Genomic DNA, 17268 nt, shown 5'->3' on the forward strand with positions numbered 1-17268 from the left:
CCTTACTCCAGTATCAGCTCCGTTTAACTGGTTCCATCAGTGATGACCCTATTTCCAAACATACTGACATTCTGAGATGCTAGCGGTTAGCCTTTCCACACATGAATCTTGCCAGGGCATGATTCAATCCATCATCGTTCTCCAGCATTGCTGAGGCTCCCAATGCAGGTGAAGAAGTTGCATCTTTCTGTGTTTGGAGAGAGAGACAGGAAGAATCATGGAGACCTTATTCCAGTCTTACTAAGGAGATTTTTTCTCTTTGAAGAGAGACAGAAATAACTATAAGAATTGTTGCGACTGCTGCTTCTACCAGAGTAAGCGTGCTACCTTCAAGCCACAGCACAGCCTTTTTCATGCCCTTGGAGGGCCTCCATGAGGGCGCGATTGGCACTGATTATGCATAATTGACTAGGCAAGAATCTGGCTGCCTTCAGCACTCTTCTTTGGCACAGAGGATCCTCACAGCGTCGCCCCCCCAGGAACCCACCTGCCAGGCCCAGCCCGGGGCCACCTGTGTCTCTTGCATCATTCATCAGCAGGTGTCCTTGTCTCAGCTCACAAAACACAAGAATCTCAAGCAAGCAAGAACTCATGGCTGTGACATGGTTTGGAGCTGCCAGGACATCTCCTGTGAGACAGACCTCCATCAGGCTCAAGTTCTGGGGTAAAAAGAATAAACGAGTGACACCCCAACCTTCTAGTGTCAGGACAGCACCCCGTGTTCCCCATCAGCCTCTGTCTCCCAGAGGAGGCCTTGCTTCCAAGCTAAACTTGAGTCCCTCTCATTTATCTTCACAACAGTCTCTCACAGTTCGCTTTGCAGATGGTTACACATGGGGGCTAATTTTAGGGATTACCCACTTGGAGTTAATTTTGGGTTTCAGAAATTTGCATTGAGGTCTGTTAATAAGCCCAGCCTGGGACTTCCCTGGTGGTCCAGTGGTTAAGAATCCTCCTGCCAATGCAGAGGACACTGGTTTGATCCCTGGTTGGGGAAAACCCTGCGTGCCTCGGGGCAGCTGAGCCTCTATAATACAACTACTGAGGCTCACAGCCTAGAACCTCTGCTCTTCAATGGGGGAGACCACCACGCTGGGAAGCCTGAGCATGCAACAGAGAGGAACCCCCACTCTGGGCAACTAGAAAAAGCCTGCATGTAGCAACAAAGACCCAGGGCAACCAGCCAAAAAAAAAAAAAATATATATATATATATATATATATATATATATATATATATAATTTTTTTAAAACACAGCCTGCAGAGTTGTGTGCATATGTGTGTGTATGTGAAATTCATTAACCTTCTTGAGTAACTCTGAATGTCATTTTTTTCAGAGTATTTTTGATGGATTGCCAATTTCACGCCAGAATTCAAATGGAAATTTAAACCAAAAGAAAGTGAAAGTTGCTCAGTTGTGTCTAACTCTTTGTGACCCCATGGACTTTAAAGTCCTTGAAATTCTCCAGGCCAGAATACTGGAGTGGGTAGCCATTCCCTTCTCCAGGGTATCTTCCCCACCCAGGGATTGAACTCCGGTCTCCCATATTGCACGCAGAGTCTTTACCAGCTGAGCCCCCAGGGAAGCCCAGAAGAAACGAAAAGAACATAACGATAAGTAATGGAGCTTGCTTGCTTTTCACCCCGTTTCTTCTGCTGGTGACTTCAATTGTGAGTTTTCTTTTTTTTCCTTACCCTGTATATTTTTTGTCAGACTTTGATTTCTAAAACTTTATTTTTAGTCCTTATAAGGAAGAGCATTGATTTTCATGCTGTGTTCTAACCTCGGGAGCAGTACTGTAGGTTAGCTCAGTTTCATAGAGACTGGAAAACTGGAGCTCAGAGAAGTGACTTATTTTATCCACTTATCAGGAAGGTGTCAGAAACGATGCCAGAATCCATGTTCCTTTGTCTTACGGCTGGTGCTACTTCCTTGGCGGCTCCATGGTCATGTACAGTCTGCACTGAGGTCCTTTAGGATAGAGGCTCGTGAATGACCCAGGCAGAGCTGAGATTAAATCCATATGGAAACTTCAGGACAAATGTGGAGATGAAAATAGACTCCCCAGCCCCACGTGGCCAAATCAAAACTTGTCAGGGATAGCCCTGGGATCGGGAATTTTCTGCACACACTTCTCAACGTTGTGGTGATTTTAAGGCTTTGATATTATTAGACCCGAGGTCAGAAAGCCTAGATGTTATCTGTGACTGTCATCGGTTGCATGTTTTTAAGTAGAACTGTTAGGTCTGAGTCTTTAACTACATTTATAAAATAAGGACAAACATTGCTTAGTTGTAAGGAAAACAAGATCAACTTTTTGAAAGCATTTTTTGACTTATAATGAAGTACAGATATTTGCTATTAGTATTTCTGAAAAGTCACACTTAGAGTGAACTCCTGTTTGCTGGATCGAATGTTTTCCCCTAGTAAGTTCTGCCATTTCAAGGAAGTGGAAAACAGAAAAACAAAACCTTGATTTAAAAATGCGGAACCAAGCCACCTCTGTGAGTGGCTTGATTCTATACTCAAAAAGGATGTATTTGTTATGGCTCCATAGTTTCTGTCTTTGTTATTTTCCCTCAATACTTTATAAAATAACTTATCAAATAAAAAATCGATCTACATGTACTTTGGACATATTTTAAATGCTCATCAAAACAAATGGAATCCAGTCAACAATTTTTTTTGTTGTTAGTAGGAGCTTGGTTAGGCTGGATTCAGAGTTATCTGTCCTAAATCAGAGGTGCAGTGTTAGTTTTCATGATTATGGCTTCAATTACTCAAAGTCCTACCTCCCTGACCCCATCTTCCTTCTCCCCTCCAAATGAACTTGCCCTCTCTCGGGTTTCTTTTTTTTTGTTTTCCCCAGCTTTATTAGATATAACTTACATATATCATTGTATTAGTCTAAGGTGTACAACATAATGATTATATATATGTTATATAGTAATATATATAATGCAATATGTAATAATATACATAATAATGTAATATATTATGATATAAATCTAATTACTTATATATAATCATATTATTTATGTAATGGTTTGATTACTCAATAGGTTTAGTTAACATCCATCACCTCGATATTTACAATTTTCTTTCTTTTGTGATGAGAAGTTTTCCAGATCGAGTATCTTCGCAACTTTCAAATATATAATACAGTATTGTCAACTACAGTCACCATGGTGCATTGCATCCCCAGAGCGTATTTATCTTCTAACTGGAAGTTTGCAACCTTTGACCACCTTCATCCATGTTCCCTATTCCCATCCCCAACCTCTGGCAACCACCAATCTTTCCAGTTTCAATATGAGTTTTCTTCATTTTAGTCAACATTTACATGAGGTCATATGGCATTTTTCTTTCTCTATGTGTGTCACTTATCATAATGCCCTCAAGGTATATCCATACTGTTGAAAATGGCAAATTTCCTCCTTCGTATGGCTAAATAACATCCCACTATCTCTAAATGCCACATTTACTTGTCCATTCATTTATTGAGGAACACTTTGGTTGTTTGCATGCCTTGGCTATAGTATATAATGCTGCTATGAACAGGAGGGTGCAGTCATCTCTTCAAAATAATGATTCTGTTTCCTTCAGACAAATACCCAGGAGTGTCTTCTCTGGATCATTTGGTAGTTCTACTTTTAGTTGTTCATGCTGATCCTCGTTTACTTTCAAGTTTTGCCTGAGTATCATCTTGTCTGTGACTTGAACCCCCAATCTATATCTCATCTCCCCTATATCTGGGGTTTCATAACCCTTCTTGTAACCTGTAGCTTACCTTTAGATAAGGAACCTTACCAAATTCAACATGCCACTGTGAACAGGAATAAACCTTATCTTGATAACCAGACTTTCCAGGCCCTTTCTCTAATTGGAAACTTTTAAAAAATCTTGACTGTTGTCTTGCACTGGATCCTATCTCCTCTTCTTTACTCCAGGATATGGCTTCAGAAATAATCCCCTTTCCTGTCCTTTTACTGCTTTTTCTTCTCTCTTAGATCATACCCTTCAATAACCAAACATGCTTTCTCTTCTGTCAGAAAACAAATAATATCTTTGATTCCATAGGACTTCTGGGCTACTGTCTCATTTCACTGTGTTTGTTTATAGTAAAACTCTTCAAAGTGTTGTATTTACTCACTCCCCATTTACACTTCTCTTTTTCTAGAACCCACTGTTAGTCCACCATATCAGGAAACTACTCTTGTCCGTCTCTACCCCGTGACCTCCCTATTGCTATGTCCATCTGTGAATATTCATTTTCTCCTGACATTCCCTATGAGCCATGAAATTAAAAGATGCTTGCTCCTTGGAAGAAAAGTGACCAATCTAAACAGCATATTAAAAAGCAGAGACATTACTTTGCCAACAAATGTCTGTCTAGTCAAAGTTTTGGTTTGTCCTGTAGTCATATATGGATGTGAGAGTTGGACTATAGGGAGAGCTGAGCACCAAAGAATTGATGCTTTTGAACTGTGATGTTGGAGAAGACTCTTGAGAGTCCCTTGTACAGCAAGGAGTTCCAACCAGTCCATCCCAAAGGAAATAGGTTCTGAATATTCATTGGAAGGACTGATGCTGAAGCTGAAACTCCAACACTTTGGCCACCTGATGGGAAGAACTGACTCAGAGAAGACCTGATGAAAAGATCCTGATGTTGGGAAAGATTGAAGGCAGGAGGAGTAAGGGACGACAGAGGATGAGATGGTTGAATGTCATCACCAATTTGATGGACATGAGTTTGAGTAAGCTCCAGAAGTTGGTGATGGACAGGGAAGCCTGGTGTACTGCAGTCCATGGGGTCCCAAAGAGTCTGACACTACTAAGCAACTGAACTAAACTGAACTCTCTATGAGTGCTATAATATAAGAGTCTACCTCACCTTGGACTGTTTTCTTCATTTGGCTTCAAAGATTCTACTCTCTCATTTCTCCTAGCTCACTCTCTTCTCCTCTTCATTCTTCTCTACCAGTTCTTCTTCAACTTGCCAGTCTCCAAACATTTAAAGAGTCAGACTTGGCATCTCTATCTCTCTGTTTCTCTTCCTTGTCTCCGTTGCACTTCACCAAAGTCAGATTTACTGTGATGTAATTTGAGGCAATAAAGCTCTCCCTTTTTTGGTGTTTTGTTCTGTGAAATTTGATAAACATAGATATGCATATAATCACCACCCTAATTGAGATTAGAGCATTTCTATCACCCCAAACTTTCCCTAACCCCTTTGTGGGATAGGGGTGCCTTGCGTGTTGCAGTCCATGGGGTCACAGAGAGTCGGAAATGACTTAGCAACTGAACAACAACAAATTAGATTGCATAGATTCACCATAGTTTATCTATTTACCAGTCAAAACACATTGGGCTATTTCCAGTTTCAGTCAATTATGAATAAGCATTCACATATAAATCTTTGACATATGCTTTCATTATCTGGGGTAAATACCTATGAGTAGAATTACTGTGTCATATTGTAAGTACATGTTTAACTGTATTAGACACTACTAAACTGATTTTCAAACTCACTGTACCATTTTCATTACCCCATCAACCCAGAATCAGAGTTCAATTTGCTCTATAATTTTTTTCTCCATCACTAGGTATTGCCAACTTATTTCATACTCTAATTGAGGTATGGTGATAACCTAAGTCTGTAAACACTTTCTCCTATGCTTCTTTTAAAAGTTTTATAGCTTTATATGATGTATTTATATTTATTATTAATTTTGAGGGGTTTTTTTATATACATATATATAGCATGAGGTATGGATAGAGGGTTTTTTTTTTGTTTTTCCTGTTAGCACACTGTTTCAAACTTAGGGAAAAAGCATTCAGCCTTTCACTATTATGAATGATATTAGCTGTAGGTTGCTTTTAGGTGACCTTTATCAGATTGATAAAGTTGACTTTAATTTCTAATTGGTTTAAAGTTTTCAACATAAATGCATGTTCAATTTTATAAAATATTTTGTCTGTATCTCTTGAGACAATTTTATTCTTATTTAATTCTCTTGATATCATGAACTTCATTGAAGAATTGTTAATTCAAACTAAATTTAGGTACCTCGGAACTTCTTACTGTGGTTCTTTTGCATTTTTGCATAAGTTGGAATCTATAGAACCTACTTTTGGTTTTGGTTATGAACCTTACACTTTCCAGTATGTACTTTTGGTGGACTCATTGAAGTACTGACCAAATTCCCTTCTAGGGCTGAAAGTCTTATTCTTCCATCTGCTGGGACTATTGCAAAAGATGACCATCAACTATTAGCCCTCTATAAGGATAGCCATAGCTGATAAAACATCTGCTTCACCAAAGGTCCTACAGCCTTGCAGGACTTCTACACAGTCAATGACTGATCAATATAGAGGTGTAATAATATCCAGGATGCACAATAATGTCCAGGATACACAATATCCAGGTGACCTAAAAGGTCACCTACAAACAACCTGCAGCTAATATCATTCTTAATTGTTGTTGTTCATTATTGTTCAGTTGCTCAATCATGTCTGACTCTTTGTGAACCCATGGACTGCAGCATGCCAGGCTTCCTGGTCCTTCACCATCTCCCAGAGCTTGCTCATTCTCTACGGTGATTCACAATCTTGCAACAATGCTGAAAGTCCATTCCAGCTCTAGAGCTCTCCAGGAGACGTGCTGAAGCCATCTTCAGAGCCGTACCATAGCTGGACTTCTCCCCTTGCCCAGTGTCGCTTCCGTTTTTACCCCTTCCACAGGGAACCTAAGAGTGCTCTCTAATAAATATCTACGATGCATATTTTCCTGGTGATGTAAACTGAAACAAACTGTGGTGATATTGTACCTTTTCTGCTGTTGGAGCTTCCAGATGCCTGCTTTTCTTCCTTCTGCTCTCACATATCCATCTCACAGTTGTTGGTAGCTTGTCTCTACCTGCTTATTTCTGGGGTGTGTGAAGATACTTAATCACCTGGTTCTATTGTAGAAAATGTCCATTTTTTTTTTAAACATCATATCCTATTTATCTTTGTTTTATTTGGGAATGATGAGAGTTGAAATCTAGGAGATCCAAAAGCTACTGAACTTCTACTACTACATTTGTTCCAATACTATCTCCCAGTACACAACCCTTTTGAAAATATTTATTTAAAGAGAAGGATGGAGATGAGGCAGTGGCTTGAGAGGGAAGCAGATTCAGAAAAGGTGGTTTAGGATAATAGAGTCCCATTAATTATATTTTTTTTATTTAACTCTGAATTGAGGAAATAATGTGAAAAGGAAAAGTAATCATAAGACCTGAGTTCAAGTCCTGATTTTACTAGGTGCCTTGTGATCTGAGTAAATTGCTTATTCTAATTAAATATCAGTTTCTGTATCTGAAAAATGAAAATGCAAATACCTTTCCTAGCTGTGTTACAGGCATATTGTGGGGATAAAAAGCCCACATTTCAAGTGGAACCTCCAAATAAACTTGAAGCAAGTTAAGAGTAACTTCCCATCAGAAAGTCATGTAGGATATGCACAGTCTGACAAATTCAACCACTGATGAAATTGACAGAAAACCAGTAAGCCAAAAGAAACTAGCTGGCATGCATTAACTCCAGCAGCACAATTTCTCAAGCAGTTCCAAGTGGGATAAAGGAAGACAGCTTGGATTTTTCAGTTTTACCATCAAAACTTCCAAAGTGTACAAAAAAAGGTTTTACAGAGGTTAATCTATGGCAAGCACAATTGACTGGTGCTGTTGACTTCAGAATGCAAATGTGTTTGTTTTGGCAAGGGGAAAGAAGATGAATAAAGAGTGAAAACAAAAGAGCCCATTTCTTCTGTAAATCTTTCAGTGTTATTGCAACAATGAGGACTTTCTCTCCTGAGGAGACAAGATTCCTAGGAGGGAATATGAAAAGAAAAAATTAAAGGAAAGGAAAAAATAACACAAAACAAAATAACCTTAGGACTCTAAGAAGTGTCCTCATTCCTGGCTTTGCTTTATATCTTAATTGTTGTTATATTTCTGTTTTTCATAATAAGTTTTCTGGGAAAAGCCACAGCTTTCTACAATGTAGGCACTTAATCAATATTCACTACAGAGCATGTGGCCCCAAGCATTCTTGCATAGTAATTTTGAAAAATATATTAAAAAAAAATAAACCACTGTCATATAACCAAAAGCAGGATTTGAAAGCAAACAGATACTTTTACTAAGGATTATTGCCAAAAAATCATACAAGGAGTACTCCAAATCTTGGAGCTTGACATTATAGAAATACATATGACTTGGAGTCATTATTTAGACCTATATAAAATTGAATGTCCCAGCAATTCTGAAGATTCATATACATAATCTCATCACTAAGCACTTGTGGGTTGGGAAGATCCCTTGGGGAAGGGAAAGGCTACCCACTCCAGTATTCTGGCCTGGAGAATTCCATGGACTGTCTAGTCCATGGGGTCTCAAAGAGTGGGACATGACTGAGTGACATTCACACACACAAAGCACTTGTATGATGCTATCATCTTTTACTCCAGCAGTACCGTCAATGTATAGCACAATAAATATGAAATACCAAGATGCCACATGTAGCTAAAACAACTGTAACTGGGAGTAAGACATAAGGGTTGGGATATAGAAACATCTACAGCATGTTAGAAATACTATGCCCACATAGGAGTAGCAATCCTTATATCAGACAAAATAAACCTTAAAATAAAGAATATTACAAGAGATAAGGAAGGACACTACATAACGATCAAGGGATCAATCCAAGTGGAAGACATAAGAATTATAAATACCTATGCACCCAACATAGAAGCACCTCAATACATGAGACAAACACTAACAGACATAAAAAGAGAAATCGACAGTAACACAGTAATAATAGGAGACTTTAACACCCCACTCACACTAATGGACAGATCATCAAAACAGAAAATTAATAAGGAAGCACAAGTCAGTAGTAAAGATTAATAAAACTAAAAGCTGGTTCTTTGAGAAGATGAGCAAAATTGACAAGCTTTTAGCCAGAATCCTCAAGAAAAAAAGAGAGAAGAATCAAATCAACAAAATTAGAAATGAAAAAGGAGAGGTTACAACAGAAAATGCAGAAATACAAAGGATTATAAGAGACTGTTATAAACAACTATATGGCAATAAAATGGATAACCTGGAAGAAATGGATAGATTCTTAGAAAAGTCCAATCTTCCAAGACTGAACCAAGAAGAGATAGAAATTATGAACAACCCAATTACAAACACTGAAATTGAAGCTGTGACCAAGAATCTCCCAAAAAACAAAAGCCCAGGACCAGATGGCTTCACAGGAGCCAATTCTGTCAAACATTTAGAGAAGAGCTAATGCCTATCCTTCTAAAACTCTTTCAAAAAATTTCAGAGGAAGGAACACTTTCAAACTCATCCTATGAGGCCACCATCACCTTGATACCCAAACCAGACAAAGACAACACAAAAAAAGAAAACTACAGGCCAATGTCACTGATGAACATAGAAGCAAAAATTCACATCAAAACTTTAGCAAACAGAATTCAGCAACACATCAAAAAGCTCATACACCATGATCGAGTTGGGTTTATTCCAGGGATGCAAGTATTACTCAATATATACAAATCAATCAATGTGATACACCATATTAACAAATTGAAAGGTAAAAATCATATAATGGAAGCAGTGGCTGACTTTATTTTTCTGGGCTCCAAAATCACTGCAGATGGTGATTGCAGCTATGAAATTAAAAGATGCTTACTCCTTGGAAGGAAAGTTATGACCAACCTGGATAGCATATTAAAAAGCAGAGACATTACTTTGCCAACAAAGGTCCGTCTAGTCAAGGCTCTGGTTTTTCCAGTGGTCATGTATGGATGTGAGAGTTGGACTGTGAAGAAAGCTGAGCGCTGAAAATTTGATGCTTTTGAACTGTGGTGTTGGAGAAGAGTCTTGAGAGTCCCTTGGACTGCAAGGAGATCCAACCAGTCCATCCTAAAGGAGATCAGTTCTGGGTGTTTATTGGAAGGACTGATGTTGAAGCTGAAACTCTGATACTTTGGCCACCTGATGCGAAGAGTTGAATCATTTGAAAAGACCCTGATGCTTAGAAAGATTGAAGGCAGGAGGAGAAGGGAACGACAGAGGATGAGATGGTTGGATGGCATCACCAGCTCTATGGACATGGTTTTGGGTGAACTCCGGGAGTTGGTGATGGACAGGAAGGCCTGGCATGCTGCGATTCATGGGGTCACAAAGAGTCAGACACGACTGAGCAACTGAACTGAACTGAATCTTAATAGATGCAGAAAAAGCCTTTGATAAAATTCAGCACCCATTTATGATTAAAACTCTTCAAAAAATGGGCATAGAGGGAATCTACCTCAACATAGTAAAGGCCATGTATGATAAGCCTACAGCAAACATTGTTTTCAGTGGTGAAAAACTGAAAGCATTCCCCTTTAAATTCAGAAACAAGAAAGCGGCGTCGACTTTCACCACCATTATTCAACATAGTTCTGGAAGTCCTAGCTATAACAGAGAAGAAAAAGAAATAAAAAGAATCCAGATCAGTAAAGAAGAAGTAAAGCTCTCACTATTTGCAGATGACATGATACTGTACATAGAAGACCCTAAAGATAGCATCAAAAAATTACTAGAGCTAATCAGTGTATTTAGCAAATTTGCGGGAGACAAAATTGATACACAGAAATCACTTGCATTTCTATATACTAACAATGAAAAATCAGAAAGATAAATTAAGGAATCAATCTCATTCATCATTGCAACAAAAAGAATTAGATATCTAAGAATAAGCTTACCTAAAGAAACAAAAGAGCTGTACAGAGAAAATTATAAGATGCTAATGAAAAAAATCAAAGATGACATAAACCAATAAAGAGATATTCCATGTTCCTGAGTAAGAAAAATCAGTATTGTGAAAATGACTATACTACCAAATGCAATATACAGATTCAATGTGATCCCTAGCAAATTACCAATGACATTTTTCACAGAACTAGAACAAAAAATTTCACAATTCATATGGAAATACAAAAGACCTTGAATAGCCAAAGCAGTCTTGAGAAAGAAGAATGGAGCTGTAGGAAGCAACCTTCCTGACTTCAGATTATACTGCAAAGCTACAGTCATTAGGACAGTATGGTACTGTCACAAAAACAGAAATACAAACCAATGGAACAAGATAGAAAGCCCAGAAATAAACCCATGCACCTATGGGTACCTTATTTTCGACAAAGGAGGCAAGAATATACAATGGGGCAAAGACAATACATAGTGCTGAGAAAATTGGACAGCTACATGTAAAAGAATGAAATTAGAACACTTCCTAACACCATACACAAAGTTAAACTCAAAATTGATTAAAGACCTAAATGTAAGACCAGAAACTAGAAAACTCTTACAGGAAAACATAAGCATAACACTTGATGACATAAATCAAAGCAAGATTCTCTATGACCCACCTCCTACAGTAACAGAAATAAAAACAAAAGTAAGCAAGTGGGACCTGATTAAACTTAAAAGCTTTTGCACAGCAAAGGAAATTATAAGCAAGGTGAAAAGACAATTCTCAGAATGGGAGAAAATAATAGCAAATGAAACAACTGACAAAGGATTAATTTCCAAAATATACAAGCAGCTCATATAACTCAATGCCAGAAAAACAAACACTCCAATCAAAAAGTGGGGAAAAGGCTTAAACAGACATTTCTCCAAAGAAGACATACAGATGGCTAGCAAACACATGAAAAGATGCTCAACATCACTCATTATTAGAGAAATGCAAATCAGAACTACAATGAGATATCACTTCACACCAGTCAGAATGGCCATCATCAAAAAGTCTACAAACCATAAATGCTGGAGAGTGTATGGAGGAAAGGGAACAGTCTTGCACTGTTGGTGGGAATGTAAATTGATACAGCCACTATGAAAGACAGTATAGAGATTCCTTTAAAAACTAGGGATAAAACCACAACATGACCCAACAATACCACTCCTAGGCATATACCCTGAGGAAACCAAAATTGAAAAAGACACATGTATCCCATTGTTCATTGCAGCACCATTTACAATAACTAGAACATGGAACCAACCGAGATGTCTGTTGACAGATGAATGGATAAAGAAGTTGTGGTATATAAATACAATGTAATATTACTCAGCCATAAAAATCAATGCATTTGTGTCAGTTGCAATGAGGTGGATGAACATAGAACCTATTATACAGAGTGAAGTGAGTCAGAAAGAGAAAGACAAATATTATATTCTAATGCATATATATGGAATCATGAAAAATGGTTCTGAAGAATGTATTTACAGGGCAACAACAGAGAAACAGACATAGAGAATAGACTTATGGACATGGGGAGAGGGGAGGAGAGGGTGAGATGTATGGAAAGAGTAACATGGAAACTTACATTACCATATGTAAAATAGATAACCAGTGGGAATTTGCAGTATGGCTCAGGAAAGTCAAACAGTGGTTCTGTATCCATCTAGAGGGATGGATTGGGGTAGGACATGGGAGGGAGTTTCAAAAGGGAGGGGATATATGTGACCTATGGCTGATTCATGTTGAGGTTTGACAGAAAACAGCAAAATTCTGTAAAGCAAGTATTCTCCAATAAAAGAGTAAATTAATAAAAAAAAAAAATAACATTCCCACATAGTATAATGGACAGAAGTGACTCCAAAAAAAGTTATAGGGAAGGGCATAATATCACTGACAGTGAGGAAGACAGAAATATGATAACACCAAAAGAGGCTATAGTTTTCCTCTTTTTATTTTCATTTTCAACAATATCATATATCAAACATGGATTACAGAGTGAAAGAAACAACTTAAAACGCAGAACCCAAGATATGCTACAGAAAAATCTTGGTAGATCATAGTAGAGCTCAAAAAACTAGTGTTGTTCAGTCACTCAGGCTTTCCTGTCCTTCACCGTCTCCTAGAGTTTGCTCAAATTCATGTCCATTGAGTCGGTAATGCCATTCAACCATCTCATCCTCTGTCATTCCCTTCTCCTCCTGCCTTCAACCTTTCCCAGCATCAGAGTCTTTTCCAATATGTTGGTTCTTTGCATCAGGTGGCCAAAGCATTGGAACTTCAGCTTCAGCATCAGTCCTTCCAATGCATACTCAAGGTTGATTTCCTTTAGGATTAACTGGTTGGATCTCCTTGCTGTCCAAGGGATGCTGAAGAGTCTTCTCCAGCACCACAGTTCAAAGGCATCAATTCTTCAGCACTCAGTCTTTTTTTATTGTCAAGCTTTCACATCCGTACATGACTACTGGCTAAACCATAGCTTTGACAGACCTTTATCGATGAAGTAATGTCTCTGCTTTTCAATACACTGTCTAGGTTTGTCAAGAACTAGTAGATGGTCCTCAATGGAGAAAATATGGGAAAACAAGATCCCAAGGGACAGAAACTCATCAGAAAGGAATTAAACAGAGAATTGCTTTCAATGACCTTAACTTTATTCGTCTAGACTGTGCTAGAAAAATGACACTTATAATACTGATTTTTAAAATTAATTTTTACTGGAGTATAGTTGATTTACAATGTTGTGTTAGTTTCAGGTAGACAGCAAAGTGATTCGGTTATATGAATCAGTTATAAATATATATTGCCACTCTTTTTTTAGATTCCTTTCCCATATAGGTCATTATAAAAAGTAGAGTTCCCTATGCTTTACAGTAGGTTCTTATTAGTTATTTATTTCATATAGAGTAGTGTTTATATCTAAATCTCCCAATTTCTCTCTCCCCACTTTTCCCTTGGTTACTTAGGATACTGTTTTGTTTTTTTTTTCCCCAAGCCTTGAAGTTGATAATCAGAGAACCATTGTTAGTGATTAGCTTGAAATTTTGGGGTGAATAAACTAGATTCCTGAAGTCTAGAGTCATGCAAATATTGTTTAATTTTTAGAAGTACCATAGACAGATGCAAAATATTGAACCTAGTTATTAGGGACACTATTTATCATGATTTTTGTCACAGATAATTCACCAGAAATTTTAAAAAAAATTGCTGAATGACTAAGTGAATCAGTACTTATGTAAAAAGCATTTGTCAATTAAATAAACAGCACTGGGTTCATGGAAAATGAGTCAGGGCAAACTAAATGTATTACCGTTTTGACAGGGTTGTTAAACTCAGAAATAAATACATATTTTCACCTTGATTTTAGAAAACATTTGACAAAAATCTCATGATCCCATCATGTTCAAGATGTAAAAATGTGGGTTACATGACAGTGTAATAATTTAATTCATAGGTGATTGAATAAATGATGAAGAAAGAGTTAATGAATCAATGTCAAACTAGTCAGAGGTCCCTGGTGTTGCATCTGAGGGTTTTGTCTTTAATCCAGTTCTGTTTAATATTTTAATTAAGCACTGATATGATTGGAGGTACATAGACAGATGTAGATGAAATGCAGTGGAGAGTAGTATGAACTATCCTGAATGACAGAATCAAGACTCTCTGGAATCCTGGTAGTGTCTTATAACTGTATAAAAACAAAGAAAGAAATCTCATGTCCAATGGCCTTTTTATTGTTGTTGTTAAGTCAGTAAGCCATGTCTGACTCTTTCCAACTCCATAGACTGTAGCCTGCCAGGCTCCTCTGTCCGTGGGATTTCCCAGGCAAAAACACTGGAGTAGGTTGCGATTTCCTTCTCTAGGGGATCTTTCCAACCCAGGAATAGAACCCAAGTCTCCTTCATTGCAGGCGTTCTTTACCACTGAGACATCAGGGAAGACCAATAGTCTTTTATTGTAAATAAAAATTCATCAGATGAGGTTGGGTCATATACTCTTCTGCACCTTACCTACCTCCTTCATATCGCTGAGAAATCCAGTATAAACATAAGCAATACTTAGAGCTACCTATGAGTACTTCTCATTAACATGTAAAATATGAGCTGTCCCAAGTTGCTGTTCTCAGGATCACATTGATGACTTATCACTCTAAGGGACATGAGATGGTCCCTTAGGTATCTGCTAAGAGAAATGAAGAGAATCCCTTTCTCTTTACTTGATTAAAAGTTGAAAATATGCTTAAGAAGTCAGCTATTTGTTCACTTTCTCTGGCTACACTTTCCTTCTTTGAAATTTTAAAATCCAAATTTAATATCCCAATCAAGCATCCCATATCAAGACTGCCATCCCAAAATATAGTTTTCCACTTGGATCAAGTCATATGCTTTCATTTTTCCCATGTGTTCATTCATTATTTCATTAATGTATTTAACATTAACCAAATACTAACTTTGTGCTGGAAAGAGTAAAGTTAATAAAGTAGTTCTTCACATTCATAAGATCAGAATTGATAAGGGTGGCATCAGAAACAGTAATAGGTAATTATGATATGATGAGTTAAAGGACTGAAGAAAACATTGGTGTTTTGGGAATAAAAGGAAGAAAGAGCAGGAGGTTCTGGGGTAAAATCCACAGATAGGTTAATCATATGTTAATATAATAAATTAACATTTATCCTATTAGGGCTTTAACCCAAGAGCCTAAATTAGGACTTTGGGATTAACATACATACATTTCTCTGTATAAAGTAGATAACCAAAAAGACTTACTGTATAGCACAAGGAATTGTATTTATCAATAATATTTTTGTAATAATCTATAACAGAAAAGAATCTGAAAAGAAATATATATCTGAATTGTCATGCGGTATGTCTCAAACTAACACCATTTTGTAAATCAACTGTACTTTAATAAAAAAAAAGAAAAGAAAATTAAAAAGTCACAGATAGAGTAGAAAAGTTGCCAATAGGTGTTAAAATTAAATTAAAAAAAAACCTGAGTGATAATAATAATAATAGCTACAACAACAACAGCTAGTAAAATTTAGAGGCAGGAGTGGGGTAAAGGATCCTATGGTCCTATAAAAGAATATCTTATTCTTTTGGAAACTTAAGGGGGCAAATCACCCTCTTGTTCCTTCTCAAAGCATGGAACTTCAGCTTTAGACCCAAAGTCTTGGCCAGCACTCTCTCTAGTGGTGGACCTATGAACTACCCCTCTGCAGATTTCCTAAACTGCAGGAACCTAATGGATATGAAGATACCCAAAATGTAAAGAAGTAATAATTCTCTATAGTATCTGGATAAGAATAAAAACCTCAAGACTATAGAAATATATCTCCAAGAAAGCACTTTCAACAAGTAAAAAATTGTATCCAGGAGATCTCAGCTAGAAGTGGCACTGAGAAGAAAACAAACATGCAAAGATATTTAGAGACCTAGAAATCTATGACACAGTAAAGGACCTGGACAAGAAGAGGGCTAATTTTGACTCACAGCTAATGCACTGGCGATGAGTCATCTCAGCAATCTGTATCTTAATCTCCTTAATTGATATATTTGGGTTGACCATATGTTCCAGTTTGCCTGGGGCAGTTCTGGTTAATGTCAGTTGTACCAGGTGATGATTAATAGCATCTTATTTCATTCCTTAATGTGCCCCATTTGGGTCGTAAAGTATACGGCCACCCTAGTTACATGGTATAAGGGTAATGTTCTTGCACTTTTATGGGGGGGATAAATGAGCATGGAGTAATGGAGGTTCAACCATGACTTAGGTGTTTGGTTCTTGCTTAGTGTGTTTTTACACTAAAGCTTGCCCTTTGGAGTTACTCACCTCAATGATTCTGATTACTGTTTTGCTCTGTCTTCAATGTGTCATCTTAAGGATGAATGGAGAGAGTGTGAGCTGTGAATCTTCTCATAAAATTAATAAAGTTAATTTCACCCAGAAAAGAGGAAAGTCCTTCTGAACCACAGGTTCCCTTACAAATTCCGGCCTCTAGAATGTCTCAATTTTTTTTAATATATTTTACAAATAATTCTGGAACACTTACATTTTCACTAAACTCTAAAAACCTATGGAAAAGAAAATAAAACTGGGAAAACGAGTGCCCTGTATTTTGGGTTTGGGTTAAGCTGGGCATGCCCACAGCTGCACATTCAACTCCACTAAAAACATAAATAGAAAACAACCTTAATATTCTAATAATAAGTGATTAGTGGAACAAATTATAGAGCATCTGTACAATGGAACACACTGCAATCTCCAACAGTGATGGTATAGAGCTATATTTATTGGCATGGAAAATTGCTCACAGCATATTATCAAGTGAAAAAGGCAGGTGCTGAGAAGCAGGTGCAGGGATATTGTAAAATTACATAAAAGTATGTAATATATAGTTTATATGTTTATTTGGAAATAGACATG

Source organism: Cervus canadensis, chromosome 26 (genome assembly GCF_019320065.1).
Source record: "Cervus canadensis isolate Bull #8, Minnesota chromosome 26, ASM1932006v1, whole genome shotgun sequence".
Lineage (NCBI taxonomy): Eukaryota > Metazoa > Chordata > Mammalia > Artiodactyla > Cervidae > Cervus > Cervus canadensis.